The 19,245-nt window shown below is 51.5% G+C and overlaps 1 long non-coding RNA gene across 1 annotated transcript; it reads left to right on the top strand.

Moving 5' to 3' along the window:
• The first annotated feature begins 1,300 nt into the window (after nt 1-1,300).
• On the top strand, nt 1,301-18,953 carry LOC116533571. The gene is made up of 3 exons (XR_004261353.1): nt 1,301-1,468; nt 1,656-1,821; nt 18,472-18,953. It is a non-coding gene; the product is annotated as an uncharacterized LOC116533571 (long non-coding RNA).
• Nucleotides 18,954-19,245: the final 292 nt, after the last annotated feature.

Here is a 19,245-nt window from a genome sequence, read left to right on the forward strand (position 1 = left end):
AAAAAAAAAAAAAAAAAAAAAAAAAAAAAGAAAGATAATTCAGTGGACCTTCATTCAGAGATTGCTGTGTGCCGGCTGCTTGCCCCATATGACTGTGTCAGAGGCTCACAAGGCAATTCCCATTCTTATTCGCACTTTTCCAGATGATGACACTGAGGCTCAGAGAGACTAAGAGGCCCTAGATCCCACAACCGATGTGGCAGAGCAGGAAGTTAAATCTCATCTGCACTTAACCATTAGGCTGTACGGTCCCCCGAGATGGGCTTTAAGAGCTAGAGTGATGAGGTTACCCCACCATCCTATGACCCATCACACCCCTCCTTCTTTTTTTTTTTTTTTCTTTTTTCTTTTTTTAGACAGATTCTCACTGTGTTGCCCAGGCTGGAGTGCAGTGGCATGATCTCGGCTCACTGCAACCTCCACCTCCCAGGTTCAAGCAATTCTCTGCCTCAGCCTCCCAAGTGGCTGGGATTACAGGTACCCACCACCAGGCCTGGCTAATTTTTGTATTTTAGTATCGACAGGGTTTCACCACCCTGGTCAAGCTGGTCTTGAACTCCTGACCTTGTGATCTATCCGCCTCGGCCTTCCAAAATGCTGGGATCACAGGTGTGAACCACCTTGCCCAGCCAACACCCCTCCTTCTATCCCAGGCAAGGTGAGTCAGTCCCTCCTCTGAGGCTTTTATAAATGCCTCCCGTGGCCCCTTATTTTTGGCCTTGTCTTGGAATTAATTGTTGGCATGTCTGTTTCCCTAGCAAGTTGGAGGGCAGAAATGGCCTTTGCTCAGCTCTGAACCCCCAGTGCCTAGAACAGTGTCTGACATGTAGCAGGTGCTCCGTGACTGCTTATGGAACGAGTATAGCTGGGTAATATGGTGCCCCCTATGAAGAGAAAATAAGGCCCAGTAGAGGCTTAGGCCCAAGGGAGGGGCAGGAAGAGAGTTTCATGAGTCTCCAAATGTTCTGAGTCTAGCACACTGCCTGAAACATGCTATGTGCTCACAAGTGCCCTTTGGAGTGAGTATGGAGGGTGCTCCAGATATGAGGCTTCCATGGGCCCTGGGGGATGGGCTGAGAAGGTTTGAGACTGCATCTGGATTGGGGCCAGAACTCAGGGCTCCTCCCCAAGAAGTCTGAGGCCCAGCCAGACCACCATGAGAGGCTGCAGAAGACTGGGATTTAGGGTACCGGGGGGCTTCTTTTTGGAGCGCAGGCTGTTCCTGTGTACTGTGCCAGGACTCAGTGCTGGGGACTGGGGGATGGGCTGGATCAGAGTGAACAGAAGTGGGCAGGCTGGAGTTGGGACACATTCTCCAGCCTCTTCTGTTCGCAGGTGCCTGAGGACACCTTCAAACCTTCACTGCTCCATTATAGAACTTTTTTCAGCAACGGGGGAGAGGAAGGACAAAAGCTGTGCCTTGGACTCCAAAGTTTAGGAGAGGAGCCATGGAGATGCACAGAGAGAGGTGAGGAGAGAGAGAAGCAGGAGGCCTCTGGGAAGGGAAGAGAAGGTTGCTGAGGAAGTCTGCACTTGGGGCCAGCCCTGCCTCTGGCACCAGCCCCACTGGGCCAGGGTTCCAGGGATTTATTGACTAATCCTGAAATGATACACTTTCCCTGGTGTATTCTCTCACCCTCTTGCAATCTCACGAGATCCCATTGTCTCCGACACTGCTGGCTAAGGGCCTCCAATTCGGGGGCTGCTGCCTCTCATCCACTTCCGGGGGGGTATGGAGGCTCCCTACTGCCAAGCACCACGACCCTCCCCCGCCCTCTCCAGGCCTAAAGGTCAAGCTGCCAGGCCACCAGGCAGTGCCAGGTACAAGGATGGCAGCACCTAGCCAACCCGCGGAGAAGGCGGTGAGCCGGGTGACCTCCTGGAGCTACAGGAGTTTTTGCCGGCTGAGACGTTGCTCCACCGAGTCTGGGGGGAGGCAGCTGGCGGGTGGGGGCGTGGCTGCCAAGGAAGTGGGTGTCGCGTACTGGCGAAGGGACAGAGCTAGGTCACAGTCGAGGTTTTCACTGACCCGAGTGGGCGGGAGAAAGGGAATTCGTAAAAAGTTTCTTTCTTCATTAATGGCCTTTTTTCCCTATCGGAGAGCCTGGGCGCGGGAGGGAGCGAAGACCGGCGGGGGCCGGGTAGGCCCTCCACAAGTGACACTTAATTCCCGGTCTGGACTGGGCCGGCGCTTGAAAGCAACTAAATTAGCAAAACAGAAGTCAACTGTCGATTGCTTCATTGGAGGATTAAGTGTGATAAATGGGGGGTTTGTTCGCTCTCCGGTCCAGATGTTGTGTCTAAGTAAGGCTTTTTTCAAAAAAAAGGTTTTTTTACATTCTTGGCCCAGGGCCCATATATATTTTGGATACTGCTGGGAGTATATAATATCATTGGAAAATGATGCGGTCTGCTAACCTTTTAAATAACATTTCCTCCCTCCTCTATTTTCTAATAGTTTGTTTTTCTTTCCATGTTTGCCTTTTATTTGGGGAAATTTTTTTTGGAAATTAATGAGGCTCAAGTTTGGAGACCAAAATAAAAAAGGGGTGGGGGAGTGTGAGAGGTGGATGGGGTGTGGAATGAAGCTGGGTGGGGGGAGGGCCACTCTTTGTATCTTTTAAAGCGCTCCTGGTTTTTTTGTTTTTGTTTTGTTTTGTTTTGTTTTCTTTTCTTTTCTTTTAATTTTCTCTGCCAAGGCTGCCCACGGCCCTCCGGCGGGGCTGCGTGGTGGCGCGCGCGGGCAGGGTGCCCGGGACTCTCCGCCGCGCCCGGCGCCCGCTCGCCCTGCCCGGGCCTCGGGGCTGCGCGAGGCTGGCCTCCGAGAAGAACCTGCCATTCCCCCCGCAGCCGGGCCCGACGTGAGAGGGGGTGGGGGTGGGGGCGCCTCCTTCCTGAGTGAAACCTACGGAATCCGGCAGGAATTCGGGCCTCCCAGATTTAAGAAAACAAACAAAGGAAAGATTGTCAGAGAGGGGCCGCCAAGAGCCGCCGGGCCGCCGCATTGCCCTCCGCGCTCACCCCCAGGGCGCCCGGGCCTCCCGGCGGGGGCGGAACGCGAGGCTGGGGGGCTCCCCCGGGTGGTCCCCGGTGGGCTTCCCTGCCCTGGGCCTTGACTAACCTGTGTTGAGTCATCCTCCTGTCTCCCGAGCTGAGGAGGCCCCAGGGCGCCTGGGAAAGGAGGGTGCTGCCAAGGTGGCTGCCTGGGGGCGGGCCCTACAGGGGTCATTCGGGGCATCCCCTGCATCTAGGCAAATCCCCACGGAGCCCCATCCCGCACCCTCCCGCAGCGTCCGGGGAGAACCCCTGTCTCCAAGCCAAGGCTTGGGAGTGAAATCCCGACGGCTCAGGTTTCTTTAGGGGCGAGGGTTCCTTCTCTACGCAGTCCCCCAGCCAGACTAGGAGTGGATCACCGCGCGGGTGGGCTCAGTTCCCGGCTTCGCCCGGGTCTAGGAAGAATGATAGTAAGTGAGAATGTAAAGGGAAGAGGTACTGTAAAACAAAAGGGGTTAGACGCCGTAAGGCAGCAGCGACCCGGTGGTAAACATGCGGGTCTCCAGTGCTCCCACTGCCTGCGTTCTCCCCGGCCGCGTCCACGTTCGTTTCCTTCTCGATGCCTTGGGCTCTCCTGATTCTGTTCTCTGTGTCAGTCTGCCCTGCCTCTGTTTCTCCAACTCTCTTTGGTCTCTCTCCCTCTCTTCCGTCTCTGTCTCCTTCTAAATCTGAATATGGCTCAGTGCTTCTCGCTTTCTCTTTGTCTCTGAAGCTATCTCTCTGAGAATGTCTCTGTCCCTTTCCGTCTGCCCCTCTTCGTGTTTCTCTGTCTCAGAGCTGACGCTGTCTCGTGGCCTGTCTCACTGTGTCTTCTTCTTCTCTCCTCCTCCTCCTCTTCCTCCTCCTCTCTTCTCTCCTCTAGCCTCTCTCTTTCCCCCTTTCGCACCCCCCCCACCATTCCCCTCCGTCTCTCCCCCCTCCCCCCTCCCTAGGTAGCCCAGCGGGCGGGCGCCGGGCCAAGGCCGCCCTGGGCAGGGCCTTGCTGGCGCTGACAGAGCCTCGCGCCCGCGGCCCAATTAGCGCGCGGCGCGAGGGACGCGGCATCTGGAATTGCGCTGCGCTCACGGCCAAGGCCGATTGTTTAGTCTGCGCGGCGGGGCGGGCGGCCCGCGCGGTGGCCCCACATCTGGAGCCTCGGCCAGACGGCCCTGCTGGCTGCTGGCCGGGGTGCGTGTGCATTTTTAACTCTGGGATTTGCTGACAAGTTAAGAAGTCAGAAAGTCAGTGGCGGCGGGAACTGGCGAGGCCCTCGCTCAAGGAAAGGAGGGGCTGGCGGAGGCTCGGGCGCATCAGCAGCTCGCGGAGACCAGCCCCGCGGCGCACACCTCAGCAACTTGCTTTGACCCAGCGCGGCCTTCCCTCAATCTACCCCCACCCCTAGCTGCCCAGCGCCGCAGCCGTGCGTTGACTTTTCTTCCTTCCCGGTCTTTATCCTCTCCCACTTCTCCTTTCTCTTAATTAATTTAGTCCCTGAATTACCCCGATATCCCACACTTCCCAGCTGGCCAGAGCTCCTTGGAGGTCAGCCTCTCAGAGAAGCCCTGGAATCTCAGGGCTCCCACGCTCTGGAGGAAACACACAAAGGGCCAGAGAAGACCAACAAATTGCCCGAAGGTGGCTCGGCAGTTAAGCGGCAGAGCTAGGACCAGAGGCCAACTCTCTTGACCCCTAATAGTTCTCTTGGCACAGCTCTGGGTCCCTCTTGGGGCTGATCCAACGTGAGCATTCTCACATTGTCAGAGTTCCCTCCCATCCTTTAAAAACGTGCTTTTGCACTTCCACTCATTCATTTCACAAATATCTGTAGCACACTGTGTGCCGGACCTGGGAAACACAGCCGTAAACAAGGCATGTCCTTGCCCTGCAGAGCCTACATTTTAGTGGAGAAGACGGACATGTTAAGAGACAGAAACTAAGCAGCAAACAAACTATCCAAAGTTTCAAACTGTTGAGGGACAGGAACAAAATTGGTAAGGTTTATTGAGCAACTGTTGTGTGCCAGTCACCACTATAGATGTTTTCATTCTTACCAACTCATCAAATCTTATGTCCTCATGAGGTAGGCATATGTCCCCATTTTGCAGACGGACAGTTTGAGGCCAGAGTTACATGATTTACCCAAAGTCACACACGTGCACAGGTGGTGGAACGGAGGTGCAGATTCAGGTTTGACTTCAAAACCAGGGCTCTCGCTCCAACAGCAGGCGACAGGGGCTTGAAGGACAATGGTATAGTTGTCCAGAATTGGGTAATTGACATCCAGGTGGTATACAATTTATTCCCAGCAGCAAAACAAGTGCTTACCAGGCTGCTGCTGTAGTGATCATTACTAGCATTTGTGTACAGCTGTCCTATTTATTAGCCATTTCACTCACATCATCTTCAATCTTCACCACAACTTAGAGCGGTAAGCATGATTATCTTCCATCTCTGCCTCTGAAACTAAGGCCTGCCAGTGCGCCCAAGCTTCACTTGAGTTTTAAGGGCACTCCCTGCCCCAGCACTGTCAGCAACAAGAGAGCTTCGTTTCTTTCCACATTTGGTCTAGTTTTTCCTTGTTCTGTTTTCCACGGAAATAGAGCTCAGTGCTCACCCTCATCCCCAGAAAATAGTGATTCGGTCTTGCCTTTGAGACATTTCTCCCAGGAGCAAGGAGAGACTTTGTAATGTGCCATGGGCTCTCGGCACAGCGTCCTGGTGAGCCAGACTGCTTTTCTGGTTGTGCAGCCAGGCAGACCTAACTAACCCACAAAGCCACACAGGATTAGAGATCTTGGGCCTCTACTGCGTGACCCAGTATGTCGCTTACCCTCTCTGGACTTCAGTGTCCTCCCCTTTGAGATGGGAGATTTGAGATAGAGCAAATCTACTTTTCTCAGATCACAAACTCCTTTGAGAATTTGCTGGAAGCTTCAAGTCACCAACTTACAGTGACTGATGTATACACGTATACTCAAGCACTCCATTTTTACATATATATATGCATATATATTATATATATATATATATATATTTTTTTTTTTTTTTTTTTGAGGCAGAGTGTCACTCTGTCTCCCAGAGCGGAGTATAGCCGTGCCATCTTGGCTCACTGCAACCTCTGCCTCCCAGGTTCAGGAAATTCTTGTGCCTTAGCCTCCCAAGTAGCTGGGATTACAGGTGCCCACTGCCATACCTGGCTAATTTTTGTATTTTTAGTAGGGACAAGGTTTCACCACGTTGACCAGGCTGGTTTTGAACTCCTGACTTCAGGTGATCCACCCGCCTCGGCCTCCCAAAGTGCTGGGATTACAGGTGTGAGCCACCATGCCTGGCCATTTTTTATTTATATTTTTAAGCGACTTAGGGGCTCTTAAGGGTTATCCATGGCTCCCTGGAAATTCCAAGACTTCCCCCTCCAACACACACACACACACTGCCAAGTTTGGGATTTCTATATAAAATGGTTTCTACACTCATCAGACATCTGTGAAACCCACTGCTGACCTAGGTAAAAGGAGCCACAGGCCATTCCTGGTAGGCAGGGAGATGTGGGATCCTTTTCATCAAGGAGTCAGCACATCTCACTCCCGCGGCCCTTTCTTCTTCCATCTTTTACCTGGTGTTGTCTTGGAATAGGAAGAGGCAGGAGTCATGCCCGCAGGGCCAGGGGAACACACCTTTGTGTTTTGATGGCAGAGTGAATAGCAGCACTAGGTACCTCTCACTTGCACCCTGCCTCGGTAACAGAAACGTCCCCTCCCCTGCACACATCGCCATCATCATCACAGCCATTTCTTACTTGTTCTGAGCACCCCCCAAACAACATTCCAGTTTGTTCCAACCCACCTATGGCATAAGCAGAGAAGGTAGAAAGGTCTCGATTTTATAGAAGATGCAGCCCAGAGTCGTTCTATGTCTTGCTTAGAATCACACAATGAATTAAAAACTGAGGCCGGGCGCAGTGGCTCATGCCTGTAATCCCAACACTTTGGGAGGCCAGGGTGGGTGGATCATGAGGACAGGAGTTCAAGACCAGCGTGGCCAAGATGCTGAAATCCTGTCTCTACTAAAAATACAAAAATTACCTGGGCATGGAGCCAGGTGCCTGTAATCCCAACTACTCGGGAGGCTGAGGCAGAGAATTGCTTGAACCTGGGAGGTGGAGGTTGCAGTGAGCCGAGATCACACCATTGTACTCCAGCCTGGGAGACAGCGAAACTGTGTCTCAAAAAAACCAAAACAAAACAAAAAAACTGAGCAATGGGGAGAGTCCAGGTTTTCCCAGCTCCAGGTCTAATGTCAAAGCTCCTTTTGGTCTACAAATACTTATAGTGTGCCTACTGTGTGCAAAATGCCACATGCTGTAGACTGTTGAGGCTTAAAAAGTGACAATTCAGCAGAGGATGCTGTTCATGCCTCACCCCATGTCCCCTAGCCCACTTCTCCACTCATCTGCCACTGTGATGGGAAGCTGTCAGCAAGCCCAGGAATTGTCCACCCTAAGCAGCCTTTCTGCTTCTCACCTATAGGATTTTTCCAGGGCAGGGGCCAAGGGAGCTTTACTCAGCCCACAGGACAGCTGGGATTTAACACTGCAGGAGCAATCTCAAGTTGTTAGTAAGAGATAAGAATAGGTGGATAAGCATCCTGGCTGCCTTGGGACTCCGTGGGACAATTTCATGGTGTGTCCTCACCATTCCTCAGGGAGCCCCCATTGCCCACAATGTAACTCGATCATTAACCACTCTTCATTGGCTTTTCTACTGTCCCCTCCCTGTCTCACTTCCCCATTCCCTCCCTCCAGCCTCCAGGGATCACCTCCTCAGTAAACTACCAGCAACCAAGTTCTTGTCTCAGGGTCTGATTTCAGGGGAAACCAAACTAGGACATGCAGAGGCAAGCATGTATACACACACACACACACACACACACACCCCTCAGTGAAAAGACAAGGCACAGACAATCATGACTAGGTGACACCAATAATAAAGGCTAATGCCTCCAAAGCTCTGAGACCGTGCTCCTCATTTTGCTAAGCACATTCTACACTTGCTTCATTTTTATTAATTTATTTGTTTTTTATTTGGCAGGTGAGGAGTAGGCACCATCATTATACCTATTACATGGAGTAAGAAACTGAGGCTGAGAGATTAACCTGTCAAGGTCCCTTAGCTAATTGGTACAGCCTGGCTGTGTGCCCAAACCCGTCCACCTCCCAAGCAGTTGTCTTGTAAAGACTGCCAGGGCTCTCCATGGCTGGTGTTACTGAAACGGTGCCCAGAGAAAACTAGGGATGGGGAGACTTCCTGGAGGAGGTGGGGTTTGGCTTGGGCTTGAAGGACAAGGCAGGCTTCCACTGCTGCCCATCCAGGGCTGGTTGGATGGAAAACAGGAAAGCTCTAGGCAAAAGATGAAGAGCTTCGAAAGCAACAGTGAGGAGCTGGGTCAGGCTGGCCAGGAGTGTGTCTTCGAGCAGGTTGAGGCCAGGCTGGGGAGACCAGAATGTCAGCCAGCAAGGTGGCCTCTTTTCCAGCCCCGCCCAATGGCCTATGTCAGAGAGGGCTCACCAGGAGCAGGAATGGTGGAGGCTGGGGACTAGACAGCTGTCCTGCTCAGGTATGGGGGGCGGAGAGCTCACACCTGGTCTGCATCCCATTTCCTGGCCAGGCATCCCTGGTCTCAATCATCCCCCGTTTCCAAGTAGTAAATAGATGTATAAAGCAACCGTTTCCATTTAAAGCTCTGCAGACCGTAGGGAGGAGGGCCTGCAGGCCATCTGGGCCCTTGTTTGGCAATGTTTGTGCTCACAACAAACCTGATAGACAGAGATTTATCGCCGTTTTCATTAGCTGGGGTTCGTTTCGTGTGCTGCTTTTCCATCCCCTCCCCCCTACACACAGGCTCCCGAGTTATAGATTTATGGTGGGTGGGAGGACCAGGGACTCAGAGAGAGGGGAAGAAGAAGGCTGAGCAAGGTGTGGACTTGAAGCAAAGGGGATGGGGTGGGGATTCGGAGGATGAAGGGGTGGGGGTGGTGAGGAGTGCACCAGCTCCGGAGAAAAGATAGAGAGGGTGTGTGTGTGTATGTGTGCGTGTGTGTGTGTGTGCGCGCACGTGCACACGTACACACTCGCATTCATGTTAGGGGGTGGCTGAAAGACACTTGCAGCCACATCTCCCCCGAACACACATACACATCCATCTCATAATCACCGTAACTGCTGAGCATAGAAGCTGTTGAAATTCTAAGCTATCACCACCAGCACTGGGCCCAAGGCCAGGAGGGATGCAGGCCTTGGGCAAGCTCAGGGTCCACTCTGGTCTGATCATATTTAACAAATGCCTGTGTCGCATTCCTTCTGGCCTAAGGCTTTAGCTATATTCACCAATTTCACCCTTAAAGCAACCCTCTGAGGGGGATACTGTATCATTTCCTTGATTCTGGTTCTTCCCTCCCCTCACAGCAGGTGTACACCCCACCTGTCTCTGTAGGAAGGGGCCTGGACTTGAGTTCCCAAATGTAGATACCATTTCCCCCTTGGTGCTGCTGTGATGTCCCATGGGCACCTCCTTCCTGGGTTTGTTGCACTTCCTCTCTTCCAGTACTTTCCACCCCCAACCAGGCTGGCTCCTCCCATCTCTGCATCTTTTCTCACACAGCACCTCCCACCCTGTGTGCCCTCCCCACACCTCCACTCATCAAAATCCTCCCAGCCTTCAGGCCCACCTTGGCTGCCTCCCTGAGGCCGTTCCTGAGCTGTCCCATGGGGTTCATGCCTTCAGTGAAAGACACTGAGAGCCGCCCTTGGGGATCATCCTGAAAGAAGAGGAAAAAAACAGAGAAGGTTGGCTCCCGCGTCTCACAAGCTTAACAACTCTACTTTTTACAGCAGAGTTCTGTGTTGAATTTCATTAGAGCTAATTTTGAGAGGAAAAACAAGGTTTAACCCAGTGATCTATCCTAACTTTCTCATTTCACAGGCGAGAAATCAAGATCAGAGAGGGTGAGTGACTTGTCCAAATCACACAGAGTTCTCATCAGCACCAGAGAGAGCCCTGATGAGAGGTCCAGGCTCCCTGACACTCTTTCCATGGGATGGTTTCCCCAGCGTGTATGCCCATCCTGCTAGGAGACTGGGAGCTCCAGAGAGCAAGGACCGGGACACGGCATCTCTGTCTCCATTCAACAAGCACGTGATCCCTGAGTTTTATTTCACAGAATCCCCAAGGCTGGCAGCTTTCAGAGTGTCCATGTTATCAACTTACCTCCACCGCCCCCAGGTAGGGACAGGCTGTGGGGCTGAGATAGGGCTGGAGTGGGGAACTCCACTCCAATTCCTTGTCCCTATAGAATCCCCTCCATCTAGAGCCCTCACTGCCAAACAGAGCTCTCTGCCTCAGCATTTTCAATACACAAAGCACCTGTCTTTCCAGGCCCGCCCATAGCCATGTCCCTCCAAAAGAAAGGGTTGATGGGTTGGTTGATTGGTGACCTGGAAGGCCCTTAGAAACCAAAAGAACTTCCTCTCCCCAACAAACCAGAACATCAACCTACCGTCAGCCTGCCTCAGTGTCTACCGTCCCATCAGTGCCTCCTGTGGGGACACAGCCGTGGATCCAGAAAGTCCCACCTCTTTCCTAAGCAGGAGTGTTCCAGTAGTTCTGATACAAGCAGGACTCATTGAAGTCAAGAGTGGACTCCACAACCACACAGTCTCGGATTCTAGTCCAAGCTCTGTGGCTAAGAAATACCGAAATACTTAATCTCTCTCTGCTTTGGTCTCCTCTGGGAAATAGGGAAAAGAATATCTGGAACAGTGCTCAGAGGACTATTAAAAGAAGGGAACAATTTGTCTCAACTTCCCTTATGGAAAACAAAAAGGATCGAATTAGATAACCTGTTAGGGCACTCAACACAGCACTGGGCTCACTGATAACTTCCTGTGAATGAGGTCTTCCGGGATTAGCAAGTGAATTGCTTGGCAAAGCCCCCAGGGAATGAGAGGATGGAGCTGGTGGAGCTTGAAGAGGCAGAAAACAGAGGGAGTTACCCCTCGGGCACAGACGGCCCTGGTGGAGGAAGGAGAACAGCCTCTCTGAGTCCCCCACCCATTATGGGGAACCCTGAAAGTAGAAGGAGAAAAGTCTTGCGCCAAAACCAACTTCTCCTTCCCTGATTTTCCAGGAGCTGCCTCTTAGCTGGGCTTAAAAGTTCCTTCCAGCTGGGCACAGTGGCTCATGCCTGTAATCCCAGCACTTTGGGAAGCCGAGGTAGGTGGATCACTTGAGGTGAGGAGTTTGAGACCAGCCTGGTCAACATGGTGAAACCCTGTCCCTACTACAAATACAAAAATTAGCCAGGGATGGTGGTATGTGCCAGTAATTCCAGCTACTCAGGAGGCCGAGGCAGGAGAATCGCTTGAACTGGGGAGGTGGAGGTTGCAGTGAGCTAAGATCACCCCACTGCCTTCTAGCCTGGGCAACAGAGCAAGACTCCATCTTTAAAAAAAAAAATTCCTTCTAAGGTGTCATTTCACATGACAACAAACTTTTATAGAACTCACTACATGCCAAACACTACGTCTTCCCCCAGTAAACTTGGCAGTTGGGGTCATTAGGGATTATTGTCATTACCCTGTCTTACAAGAAGGCAGCCAATACCCCAGGAGCTAGTGACCTGCTGGGGCCACATGGTCCTAAGGAGCAGAACCAGGCTTTGAACCCAGGGAGTCTGCATGCTCTTAACCCCCTGAGCACCAGGTCAACTTCCTCCCCAGCCCCTGGCCACACCTCCAAAGGCCTCTGCAGTCAGTTGCCCAACCAATCTTTTCCCTCCTGGGGTCTCATCCAGTCTGTTTCTCTCTATCAGGCTGGGATCTGATTCTCTTTCCAGTTCCATGGAAATTACCCAGGTCCAGGGGCCCACGGTTGGGGGGATGGGGGAGGGTGAACAAGACAAATAAGACATAATCCTGGGCCTCGGGAGTTTTCCACTCACCCCTCTTAGACCAGGCGAAAGTACAAATGGAGGCCTACATTCCATATGTCTAAATATTTAAAAGTTATAAATCAAGTTAACAAACTGTTTAATAAAATATGTTCTATTCTCCTAGGCTGACACATACACCTTCTAAAGATCTGGAAGGCCAGATTTGAATTTAGAGTTCTCAGGCCTCTTGGAGTTCTGTACAGGGACATGGTACAGGGAGAAACTATCTCTGCCCTCCCCCAGCCCTGCCCCCAACCTGCCTCTTCCCTTCCCAACCCCACCTTCACCTTCAATAGGGCTTCAAGAGCACGTGTGTGGATACTCCAATCCGCACACGCAACTGCTGACCACATGCCCTGCACTCAGCTCACAGCCAAGACACAGGCCACCCTCTGGAGTTTGGACCTGGGGAGGTGGTCTGCAGAGGTCCTGGATGCAGGGTACAGGCCCTTGGGGCAGGGATTTCTGGGGCCCTGGGCATCTGGAGCATAATCCAGAAGGGGGTGTGGCTCCCTCCTTCTGGACAGACTCCTACCCTGTGAGGGTGGCCAAAGAAAGGCCCTAAGTGTGGGGTCCCTTGTCTAAAGGCACTGGAGCCTAAGGTGGGTCACTCTTCCTTCTGCTTTCTAATCCTTTTGTCTAATCAACCAACATCTGAACATCCTTGCAACTTTTCCTTCTAAACAGTTCTCCAAGCCCCATCACAAGCCCTCTAGTCCAGGCCACGCTATCCATCACCAGATCACCATGACAGCTTCCTAACTGGTCCCCCAGGCCCAGTCCTTCGTCCACCCCTCCACAGCCAGTGATCTTCCCTGAACACAAACTGGATCATGACGCAGCCATGCTGCACGTAGAAGCAGCCCCAAATTCAACTTGGCCATTGACCTTGGTGTCCAGCCCCTCTCCAGCCCTCCAGCCTCAGCCTGCCCCGCTTCCTGCCTCTAAATGATGCCCTGGTCTGTCTACACTGCCCCCAGGTCCCTGCAAGACATGAGGTACACACTGTGGTGTGTGTTGCCTCCTCTGCCCCACCTTCTCATCTCCTGTCGCTATGAATTCCTTCTTGAAGATTTGGCTTCGTGGTCAAACCTGCAGCAATCCTTTCTTGTCAACAGCCCACTCCCACCTCCAGATCTGGCAGGGAGTCCCCGGCTTGTGCTCTCAAGCTAGTGTCTACACACTATTGTACCTATCACTAATTTAACCACTTCCCAATACCCCAACTATTGCCATCTCTTGCCTGGACTATTGCAGTGGCTCTCTAACTATTCTCCTTGCTTCCACTCTTGCCCCTTCCTCCAGGCAGTCCTCCACCAGCAGCCAAAGTGAGCCTTTTAAGACATGTGTTTATTCATATCACCCCCTACTCACTATCCCCAATGGCTCTCATCTCACTCTAGGATCCGAAGGCCTTGCCAGGACTGTAGCATCCTTCATGATTTGCCCCCTGCTCCCTCTACTCCTTTCCCCTCCTGCTCCCCTCACTCACTCTTCTCTAATTACACTGGTCTCTTTCCTTGCCCCTCCTTAAACCCAAAGGCACTCCTGCCTCCGGACCATTGCACAAGCAGGTCCTTCCCTTTACTCAGGTTTCTGCGCACGTGTCCACACCTCCCAGGTCCTTCTGTTCCCCCCTACTTTGTTTTCCTTCAGGCATTCATCTCCCCATGGCAAACTGTATATCCCCTTTGCTTTCGTGTTTCTGTCTGTTTCTCCTTCCACCAGCTAAGCTCCACAAGAGTGGGGACTTAGTCTGTTTTGTCCACTTCAGTGTCCTTAGGTCTGGCACATAGAGGTGCTCAAGAAGAATTTGGCAAAGGAATCATCTGTTTACGTTTTCATGTTCCAGCTAGAATGTGTCCCGCCAAGAGCAGGGCCCATGGCTCATTCATCTCAGTGGCCCCTCTGCTTGGCCTGTTGCTGGGCCCATAGACAGATGTCTTCATTCACATGGTGAAGGAGTGGAGGCCAAGAGCAGGACCTGTGAAAAGGCATCACGAAGCGTTGGAGCTGAGGGCACACAGGGCAGATGGAGCTGGAAAGGCGAGGTGGTGCCAAATTACAGAGGGGCTTGAAGGCTGGGGGAGCTTCTCTGTAGCTTAAGACTTGCAATGGCTCCTATCTGACGTGGAGCCACAAGGCTTAAGCCAGAGAGAACAATGTTACAATTCTTCTCATTTATAATACATTTAAGGCTGGGTACATTGGCTCATTCCTGTAATCCCAGAACTTTGGGAAGCCAAGACAGGAGAATCACTTGAGGCTAGGAGTTTGAGAACAGCCTGAGCAACGTAGTGAGACCCCAACTCTATGAAAATTTTAAAAATTAGTTGGATGTGATGGCACATGCCTGTAGTCCTAGCTTCAGGCAGGAGGATCAATAGAACCTGGGAGATCAAGGCTGCAGTGAGTCATAATCATGCCACTGCTCTCCAGCCTGGATGACAGAGTAAGACCTTGTGTGTGTGTGTGTGTATATATATATATATATATATATTTTTTTTTTTTTTGAGATGGAGTTTCGCTCTGTCACCCAGGCTGGAGTGCAATGGCACACGATCTTGGCTCACCGCAACCTCTGCCTCCCGGGTTCAAGCGATTCTCCTGCTTCAGCCTCCTGAGTAGCTGGGATTACAGGCATGTGCCACTATTCCCAGCCACTTTTTGTATTTCTAGTAGAGACAGGGTTTCTCCATGTTGATCAGGTTGGTCTCAAACTCTCAACCTCAGGGATCTGCCCACCTCGGCCTCCCAAAGTGCTGGGATTACAGGCATGAGCCACTGCACCCGTCATATATATATATATATATATATATATATATATATATATATACTTTTTAAAAGAACTTGGGAGAAAAGTAATCAGGAAAGAATGAAGAGATGGAACTGACTTAGAGATTGCAAAAGCCCCAATCTTGAAATCTCTCAGAAACAAAGCATCATCCTTGAGTTGGACACACCACAGCTTGTTTCCTGATACTTCTGGGCCTTTTTACATTGGCTTAGTCCACTTTCTGACACTGAAAATTGGTTCTGGACATGCGTGCTCCAGTCACCCCTAGGAATGCTGGAATTTGCATGAGAAGGTATCCTAGAGAAAGGTTAGATGTGAGAGGTTCCCTGGGGGCAAGGGCTGGGAAAGGGGCAGGAAGATTTTGGTGGCTCCACCCCAGGGACAATTGAAGGCCCCTATTTGGCATCATCACTCACCTAGGCCTTGGTTATCCAGAAGGGCCTGAGAAACAGGGCGACAGAGTGTCTCGGGTCTCCCCTCCCCCCCTGCCCACCCCCAGGCTTTACTCTGGGTCATTTGGGGCCTGAAGTGGCTTTTAAGCAATTAGACCGAGCACTGGGCACTTTCAAATCTAATTGTTTCAAAAGCCCTTGAAGGGTTTGAGTCTGAGCTCTTAAAATGCCACAGAAGAGGGAAATCAGTGATGGTGGGAAGTGCATGGGGCCCAGCTCTCTTCCACTACCCCTATTTTTGCTCTCCATCTTCTTGAGGACGGGGAGGGGGGGATTTGGAGCAAAAGGGTCCCCCCTCCCCAGGCTTTGAAGGTTCTGCGTCCCCTTCCCTGCCCTACTTCAAGTCTCCAAGTAATTGTTTAATAAAACTCAATGCCCTCCCCACCAAATTAATGAGAACTAGGGCTGTCCAGCAGGCAGACCCTGACCACCGTGAGCAAAGCATCTCACCATCACCCAAGAAAACATGTCAGCAGCCTCACTGTGATTGCACACCTACTCATGGGCTGGAGGCTTGAGATTTTTTTAAAAAACTCCTGACCTCTGGGAGACCAACAACCTGACAAGGGAGGAAAGAACTGCTTCAAATGAGCAGAAATGAGAGGTTGAACTTAAGAGAAATGCAAAAGCAGTGAGCTCCAGGAACACAGAACTGGGTGGGAGTAGGGCGAGAACTGGAAGAGAGAATTGAGGAACACCTCATGGTGGAGGTGACATCTGAGCTGAGCCTGAAGAGTGTATAGAATTGCACAGGTCACGTTAGAAAGGAGGATACATTATGAGTCCAGGGAATGAACATGAACCAGAAGCGACCATGGGAGGCTGGAGGGCCCTAAGGACCTGCATCCATCCCATCACACTCTGACTCAGTTTGTCTATAAAATGGATCACTAGACTAGCTCAGTGGATTCTATTCATGTCCTTCTGAGCTTTGGAGTCCACAAGGAAGCTTTGGACTACTTATGGGCCAAGTGGGAGAGCAGAGGAGGCGGGGTCGAGACCTTTGCCTTCGACTGGAGCTACAACTCTTAGCTGTTTGATATTTTGAGTTTCTATATACTTTTGAGTCATTCTGTCCTCTGCCAACTACTGGGTAGATGATTCCCTGGATCTCTTCCAGCTCTGAGCTCAGGGTCTTCCTCATCGTCAGCCACTTGTCTGCCAAGAAGGACAGAGAGAGAAATCTATGCAGAGCCCTGAGGGCAAGTCGGGTGGAAATTCTACTCCAAGGTCTGATGTCCTCGATGGGCTCCTGCCCAGCTGCCCTGGGGAGCTCAGCCCATGTCCAGACTCAGATGGACTGATGGGTTTGATGCCTGGAGATCTATCATTAAAGCACCTCCCTTTTCATTTAGGCAAAATCTCCCAAACTTTTTTCATGAGGAGAAATTACCTTTCCTTCCATTGAAGGCACAAAAAAAACCAGTTTGGGTTGCTGCCAATATACCTACAGGCTGTCAGAGGGCGTGGGTGTCATTACCCACAAAGCCCAGAGTTTGGACAGCAGCCCACCAAATAGCTTAGAGGTGTCCCAGCTAAGACTTCAAGATAGGATGGAGGGTCTCCAGGAATGCCAAAGGAAATTGTTGAGTAAATCAAAGAATGAATGAACAAATAAAAAGGCCACTGCCAAAATGCCCTTGAAAGGATCACTTTGGAAGCTGTTATCAGTCATGTTTACCTTGGTGTGAATTAAGTATCTTAGGGCAAGAGTTGCTAGGAGGAAGGAAAAGGTTTGGAAACTGGATGTCACTATATAAGGAAAGAAAAATACACAAAGAAAGATGATGGGTACAAGACAATCAGCCACATAACTTTGTCCTGGCCTCAACTACCCCCAGCTCCCCACCTCCCCTCAACCCACCCCCAGCCGCCTCCTCACACTCTCTCTGTTCTTTTCTCCCTGGAAATGCTCCCCAGCTCAGGGCCCAGGTGCTGAAAAGTGCTTCAACGCGAGTGAAAAAGTATTTGGCCTGGAGCAAGGGGACTGGAAGCGGGTGTCAGTCTGTGCCATCTAGAGGGGTGTGGCCCGCTGTGTGTAAACATGGAGAAAGGGAGTGGCTTCTGGCCTGAACTATGGGCCCAGGGAAGGACTGGAAATTCCTACCCGGCCTTCTGCTCCCTCCCCACCTGCCACTGCAGCAACTTTGCTTCACAAACAAAGCAGAGACGGAATTGAGTGGAGTCTTTGCGATGACATCTGCCCCTGCCAAGGTCCTCTGCCCTTGGGAGATCCCACAACAGGCCTTGGCACCATCCTTCAGCACCCAAGACTCAGGATGGCCCATACTCTCAGAGGCCCCTGCCCTGGCCCACTTTCCTGGTCCTGTTCTCTTAGAAGCAGCTTCCAGCTATAAAAGCCCAGGTGGGCTTGAAACAAGCAAACAACAATGACCAAAAAAAAAAAAAAACCCCACTTCCCATGGTTCTCCCGCAGATACAGGATGAGAAGTCAGATGTGTAACTTAGAACAGGTCACTTAATCTTGCTGGATTTCAGTGTCTTCCTCAGTGGACAAAACAGGTGGGAAGACAGTTTGAAATGTATAAGACAGTCTGAAAGGGTCAAGGATAAATATTAGGCCATTTAATTGTGGGTTCAAATCCTGGCCTCTCCCTCCCACCAGCTGGGTGATCTTGGGCAGGCTATTGAGTTCTTGGTGCCTAAGTTTTCTCATCAGAGGTGCTCCTGTGACCTATCTTGAAGCTTTGGGAGGTGGACTGAATCAGATACGGATGCAAATCACCCAGCCCAAGCCCCACAGTTGGTAGACATTAGTTCTCTATTACTATATTTTGTTGAACCTAAGATTGCAAGATGTACCATTATTTTACGATCCACTAAGAAAGAAATACCACTGTTAGTGAATCGTGAGACACCTTGAAATGGATGAGATACTGTATTATTGGGAGGAAAAGTGGGGAGTGGGTAGGAAATGGGAAAGTCAATCTCTATGGCTGTAGTTTCCCACTTGAGACACATTCTGGAATCCAGTGCCCAGCTTGCATCCCTGTAAACTGAAACCTCTGGAATACGGCCAGTAATCACCCTGTGACTTGGTTTCCCCGCATACAAAACTGAGATAATTACAGAATCTACTTCTTAAATGAGAGTTGATTCACCTAAGTGGTTTAGAATAGTACCAGGCCCACAGAAATGCTGAAATGAATGCTAACAGCTATTCCTCTCTCCACCCCCAGGTCCGGGCACAGGCTAGGTGCCTTCTGAGTGTTGGTTGATGCAGGAATAGACATGATCATGTGACTGCTGCCCTCCCTCCACCCCTCATCCAGCAGAGAGAGGCCCACTCTGGCCTCTGGAAGCCCGAGAAGAGGCTCACCTGCCCAAGGGCCTTCCGTCCAAAGTTCAAGGGAGCCCCACCCCTCCCGGATGCTTAGCTCACCCCACCCCACCCCCACCCAGGCAGGGCTGCAGTGTGGTGGGCACTGCCACACCCGGACCTGCCACAGCCTTTTGGAGTCGGTGACAAGAACCAAACCTCCCCCAGCCTCCACCCCTCCCCTTTCCTGCTTTTATTATTTTCTTTTCCATAAAGATTAGTCTGTGTTGCTCCTCTATCAAGGCCTGGAGAATAAACACGTGGTCTGGAGTCAGAGAAACCCCAGGCCTGAAGCCCCACTGCCCCCACCCCAGCAGCATAAACCCAGGGCTTTTAAGCAAGGAATGGTTTTCAGTAAATCTCTCCTATCAGCAGAAACCTTTGAAAGAGTTTGTTTAAAGGCCAGGGAGATAAACAGCAAGGAGAAGTGTTTGTTTAAGATGTATGTTCTGTGTGGCCACTCTGGGGCCCGGATTTACATCTCTGGGGAGAGGAGCCACTCGGAGGCCAGGGTGGGGGCCTTCCACAGGCACCTCGGGCTCCTGGTGTGGACTTCAGCCCAGACCAGGGACCCAGGTGCTCAGGGGAGGGAGGTGAGCTGAGCTGCACTTGCAGGACTCTCCAGGCTTGGGGC

This window comes from Sapajus apella, unplaced genomic scaffold, assembly GCF_009761245.1.
Source record: "Sapajus apella isolate SASKATOON/1434 unplaced genomic scaffold, GSC_monkey_1.0 scaffold83, whole genome shotgun sequence".
Taxonomy (NCBI): Eukaryota; Metazoa; Chordata; class Mammalia; order Primates; family Cebidae; genus Sapajus; species Sapajus apella.